Source organism: Giraffa tippelskirchi, chromosome 13, assembly GCF_054371585.1.
Source record: "Giraffa tippelskirchi isolate mGirTip1 chromosome 13, T2T-mGirTip1v1.2.pri, whole genome shotgun sequence".
Taxonomy (NCBI): domain Eukaryota; kingdom Metazoa; phylum Chordata; class Mammalia; order Artiodactyla; family Giraffidae; genus Giraffa; species Giraffa tippelskirchi.
The window spans coordinates 101,199,553-101,205,304 of record NC_137287.1 but is presented as its reverse complement, the minus strand read 5'-3'; the positions used below and the strand labels follow the sequence as shown (position 1 = coordinate 101,205,304).

The following is a 5,752-nucleotide window of genomic DNA, read 5'->3' as shown; positions in this document are numbered from 1 at the left end:
AGGGGCGGGGGCCACAGTGCCAGACAGTGTGCGCACCAGCTGGTTTATTTTTTGATTCACACCCCATTGTAGGGGCTATTCTTATTTCCTCTTTTTACAGATTAAGAAGTGAGCCTTACAGAGGTCAAGAGTCTTCACATGGATAGAAGCAGAGAGGATGTGAGGACAGGGTTTAAATTCAGCTCCTTCGTGTCCAGGTTAGAAACTGCTGCTCTGGGTCTTGCAGCTCTGCATTTCCTGAAAGTGAATGTGTAAGTGTTAGTTGCTCAGTCATGTCCAACTCTTTGTGATCCCATGGACTATAGCCTGCCAGGCAAGAATACTGGAGTGGGTTGCCATCCCCTTCTCCAAGGGATCTTCCCAACCTGGGGCTTGAACCCAGGTCTCCTGCATTGCAGGCAGATTCTGAGCTCTGGGAAATTCTAGGGCTGGGGGAAATAAACCCCCTCTGACATCTGTAGAGGGCTTTGCAAAACAGCCAAGGGGAAAGAATTTTCTTATTTCAAAAGCTTCCTATTTATTAATAACATAACTAATGGAGAAGGGGCAGGAGCATGAATGTGGATGGAGAGACCCTCAGACTCCATGCTTTGAGGGCATAGTGCTGTCTTTTTTTCTGCACTATTGCCTTTTTATTTACTTGGCTGTGCCCCATTTTAGTTGCAGCATTCTGGATCTTTAGCTGCAATACATGAACTCTTAGCTGTGGCATGTGTGATCTAGTTCCTTGACCAGGACCATGGAACCCAGGACCCCTAGCATTGGTAGCACGGAGTCTTAGCCACTGGACCACCAGGGAAGTCCCCACAGTGCAGTTTTATTAACTGGGCAACTTTATTAACTGACTCTGCCTGAGCTCAAAGCCAAGCAGTCTTTGTCTCCAAATGTCCTCCCCTGGGATAAGGAAGCGAAGGGCTTGGTAGGAGAGGCAACAGGAAGTTATCATCCCAGACCTCCAGATTCTGGTCCAAAACATTTCCTTGGCTCTTAGTGTTTAAAGCCTATTGATATGGAGTGAGCCTTCTTCCTCCCCTCACCTGAGCAGTTTGGGGGTTCCTTTTGGGGGAGGGGATGTTGTTTACAGAGCTACCTGGTGGGATCATGTGTAGATAAGTTAAAGGAGAGCATCTGCAATAGAAATACAAGGCAAGCCATAAAGTAATTTTACAATTTCTAGAAGCCACATTATAAAAAATGAAAAAAACGTTAAATTTTTTAAATTGTGGCAAAAAATATATAACATAAATTTACCACCTTAACCCTATTAAGCATATAGTTCAGTAGTGTTCAGTATATATTATTGTGCAACAGATTGAGGTGACATTCATTTTAATCTTATAGCTTATTTAAGCTTATGTATCACAAGTATTATCATTTCGACACGTAATCAATATAAAATTATTAATGAGATTTTTAAAATGTTTTTAAATTAAGTCATTAAAATCTGGTGCGTACTTTTTATACTTGCAGCACATCTCAATTTAGGCACTAAATTTTCCATGGAAAAACCTGATCTCTATTTAGATCTTGTAAAATCTACAGTTGAAAAAGCAAGTGGTTCCAAGGAAACTTAGAAGTTTTCTAACACTGGAATTGTCAGTTTTCAGACGGAAATGAAATAACATTAAAAATCCAGTTCCTCCATCACACAAGCCTCACATCAAGTGCTCAAGAGCCACGTGTGGCTAGTGCCAGTCAAGGGCTTCTAAGAAAGTGCTTTGGAAGCAGTAGCGTTATTACTCTTTGGAAGAGCAGATGAGAGGAAATGGGAAGTTTCTTGACCTTGACCAGGACAATGACTGCCCTCATCCTCAGAGCTGATTGATGGCTCCTGTTCCCCACCAGAGCATCAGCCCACCCACCCCATCCTGGGCAAGAGGCACACTGTTAGCTCTGATTTTTCTCCCAGCGCACACCAGGAGCGGCTTCTGCATGAAGCTGCTGACCCAGGTTAGTGAGGAAATTGGACTGGAAGGAGAAAAAAAAAAGACTTCAGCCCCCAAATTCAGAATCACCCCGCTTATTTTATCACTGGAAGATCATTTCAACAACTTCCTCCCGGAAATTGCAAAGGGAAGTCATTATCCAAAAATGGGGAGGAGATGAGCTCCACATGAAGCCCAGATGCAGTGTGCGGGCAGGCTGGGGGCAGGGGCAGGGTTTCCTGGGTCATTTAACCAGAGTCCTATTTTTAAAGTTTCCTTTTCCACAATTATTTGTTGACCCTAATTGTTCCCATGCCCATGAGATACAGCCCTGGACTTCCTCCTGCGGGCCAGCCTGAGGGTCGGGGTGGGGGGGGGGCGCTCTCTCTAATTGCTTGTGTCCTGCCTTCCCCCCAGTCTCCGGGGCAGGCGGGCCTATTCCCACATATGCTTCCAGAACCATCTTAATAGAGGACAGCAGCGCCCAGCTGACGACATATGTTTAGCCGCTTGCCGAGGTCGGCCAAGCGTGCAATATCACGTTACATGAATGGGAAGGTCAGTCTCAAACAAGCTGCTTTTTACAAGCGCTGGCTTAAGGATTTGCTGCTAAATAGGGCTTACGTGTGGGGGTGGGTGGGTAATGGGCTTCTCGTGGAGCCCTGTTCTCTGAGTTTTGCATTGATTAGAACGTTTCTGGTCTCCCAGGACAACGCTCCGTTTTTAAAAAACGCCTTTGCAGCCACTGGGATTCTGGACCCAGGTCAACATCTGGGCCCGGAGCAGAGAAAATGGGGGTTCAGATCTTCTGACGTCTGGGGGGAAAGCCCTGCTGTGGCTTGAGTGTCAGGGGTGGGGGAAGCCACGGGCCTCTGCTTCCTGGCCCAGGCACTTATGCTCCATTAACCCTCCCCAGGCCCCAGGGACAGATGGATTCGAAGGAGAGATAGAGAGAGAAGGAGGGAGGAGAGGGGGCAGGGAGCTGTGACTTTTCTCACCTGCCGAGCTCCTGGAGGGAGGGAAGAGAAGGCTGCCACTCACCTACTGGGGCCCTACAGCCTGCCTGGCCCATGAAATGCACCTGCACAAACTCGGCTCCAGAAACCACCAAGGAGGACAGCTAAGCCCTGCCTGGAACCTGAGCAGCCAGCCAAGGGCCTGGAGAATATTCCAGATGTAAATTAAAACGGCATTCAGGGGGACTTCCCTGCTGGTCCAGGGGCTAGGACTGCACGCTCTCAGTGCAGGGGGCTGGGGTACCATCCCTGGTCGGGGAGCTAGATCTCATGTGCTACAACTGAGAGCTGGCACAGCCAAATAGCATAAATTAGAAAAAAAAAATTTTTTTAATGGGATTTCCCTGATGGTCCAATGGCTAAGACACTGCACTCTCAATGCAGGGGAACCAGGTTTGATCCCTGGTCAGGGAACTAGATTCCACATGTTGCAACTAGGTCCTGGCACAGCCAAATAAATAAATATTTTTTAAAAAATCAAGAAATTAAAAAAAAAAATGGTATCCAGAATTCCTTTTCAACAATGATGAAGATGAGAGCCTTCCCTGAGTTCCATCTGTGGCCCAGTGCCATGTAGAGGACAAGCTGTTCTCATCCTCCCTACCGCCCAGCAAGGTCAGCACTGCTACTACACTCATGGCAGAGCTGGGGAATGGGGGCAGCAATAACAACCCAAATAACAACACAAATAGCAAAAATAAGGCTTGCTTTAGCCAAGGTTCCTTCCTTTTTTCCTTTAAATGATAAAAGAGGCTTCTTAAAAAAGCTAACGATACAAAAGTGAGTCAGGTAAGACTTAAAAGTACCCCGAGTTTGTGCCTTGTTCCTGTCGTCCTGCCGCTGACCATGCGGTGACTATTATGTGTGCAAGTAGAGTTTTCAGGAGCACATCTTTATTTTTGAACATTCATTGATTTATCTTTGGTTGTGCTGGGTCTTTGTTGCTGCACTTGGGCTTTCTCTAGTTGCAGTGCACCGGGGCTACTCTCTAGTTGTGGCACCCAGGCTTCTCATTGTGGTGGCTTCTCTTGTTGCAGAGCACAGGCTCTGGAGTGTGTGGCCCCAGTAGTTGTGGTGCACAGGCTTAGTTGCCCCGTGGCATGTGGGATCTTCTCGAATTAGGGATCGAACTCATGTCCCCTGCATTGGTAGGAGGATTCTCAACCACTGAACCACCAAGGAAGTCCAGTAATGCATCTTTTATTCACTCAACAAACATTCTTTGAGCATTTGGGACATGTCAGGGATTATGTTAAGGGTGTAAGGAAGGGGTTCTCAATCTTGACACTGCTGACATTTGGGACTGAATAGTTCTCTGTTGTGAGGTCTATGCACTGTAGGGTGTTTAGCAGTATCCTTGGCCTAGGGGATGGATGGCCAATACCATCCACCTCCTAGTAATCATAACCAAAAATGTCTCCAGGCATTGTCACACATCCCCATGGGGCTGAAAGCACCCCGATGAGAAACTCTGGTCTAGATAGATGTGGCTGCGTGTGGTTCTTTGCTTGGTCTTCTCCTTAGCACGGCATAGTGGCATCTGGACGTTTCATTTTCAACATTCAAATTTTAAAATAGCTAAATTATGCATATGGTACAAATTCTAAAAGTGCAAAAAAGTGCCGCTGGGAGCAGTTAGTTTCCTCTCATCCCTGTTCTCCAGTTGTGCAATGGGCCCCATCCCAGAGGCAACCACTACTACTGGTGGGTGGACCCCAATGAGACTGTTGATATTTATCTGTTTCTCACCAGCAAAAAAATGGGCATTTCATGTGATTCAATGTGTAATTCCAAGTTTCTTATTCAGAGACACTGTGCATATATAAATATGCACAGAAGTATACTCTTCCTATTTCTTTTTTTATATAAACAATAGCATGTTACAGGCACTTATTTCACTCAACAATGTATCTTGAAGATACTCTTTCCCTATATTAAAAAAAAAGAGTCTTGCTCTCTTTTTAACAGCCACAGAGTATTCTGTTGAGTGGATGTTTCCTTATCTGTTTAACCAGCCCCCACAGATACACAATTAGATTGTTTCCAGTCTCTTGCTACAGGGAACAATGCTGCCAAGTCTACCCTTGTGCACACATTCTGTCTCACAAGTGGGGGTGTATTTGTAGGATAAATTATTCGGGTGGGATGGCTGTGCCAAAGGATGTGTGTCTTTTTAATTAAGAAATCTATTGCCTAATTGTCCTCCATAGAAGTTGCGTCAGTTCATACCCCAACTAGCCTGACAGGGGTCCAATTTGACACTGTGCCTGATTTTCAAGCCCACAGAGCAGTGAGTGTTCGCCACAGCTCAAGCAGGAGCCACGATGCCAGGGGCAGTCTGGGAGATGCAGATGCTCTTGATGAGATGCTAGATCTCAGATCTCATCAGCTGTATCTCCTCCAAAGAAATAGATAAGGACAGAGCAGTCCCCTTCTCTGTGAGCAGCCTCCCAGCCTGGAAGGTGGTGGGTGGAGGAGGGGGAGGAGGAGCTCCATTTGCTGGAGTGGAAACGCTTCCCTCATCTCCAGCTCTGCCTGCTCCTGAGCCAAGAGACTAGCTAGGGGTTGGGAAGCGGGGAGCATTCGGCCTCAGGCCCCCTTCACAAAGCATTAGGTAGAAGACATCATTGACACATGTGTATCTTCATTTGTAACAAAAGTGCTGTTGTTCAGTTGCTAAGTTCTGTCTGAGTCTGTGCGACCTCATGGACTGCAGCATGCCAGGCTTTCCTGTCCTTCACTACCTTCCTGAGTTCGCTCAAACTCATGTCAGTTGAGTTGGAGATGCCATTCATCTCATCCTCTGTTGCC

General features: G+C 46.5%; 1 non-coding gene across 1 annotated transcript; it reads left to right on the top strand.

Moving 5' to 3' along the window:
* Window positions 1-3,282: 3,282 nt before the first annotated feature.
* Window positions 3,283-3,355, top strand: TRNAE-CUC (transfer RNA glutamic acid (anticodon CUC)). Its single transcript has one exon. It is a non-coding gene; the product is annotated as a tRNA-Glu (tRNA).
* Window positions 3,356-5,752: the final 2,397 nt, after the last annotated feature.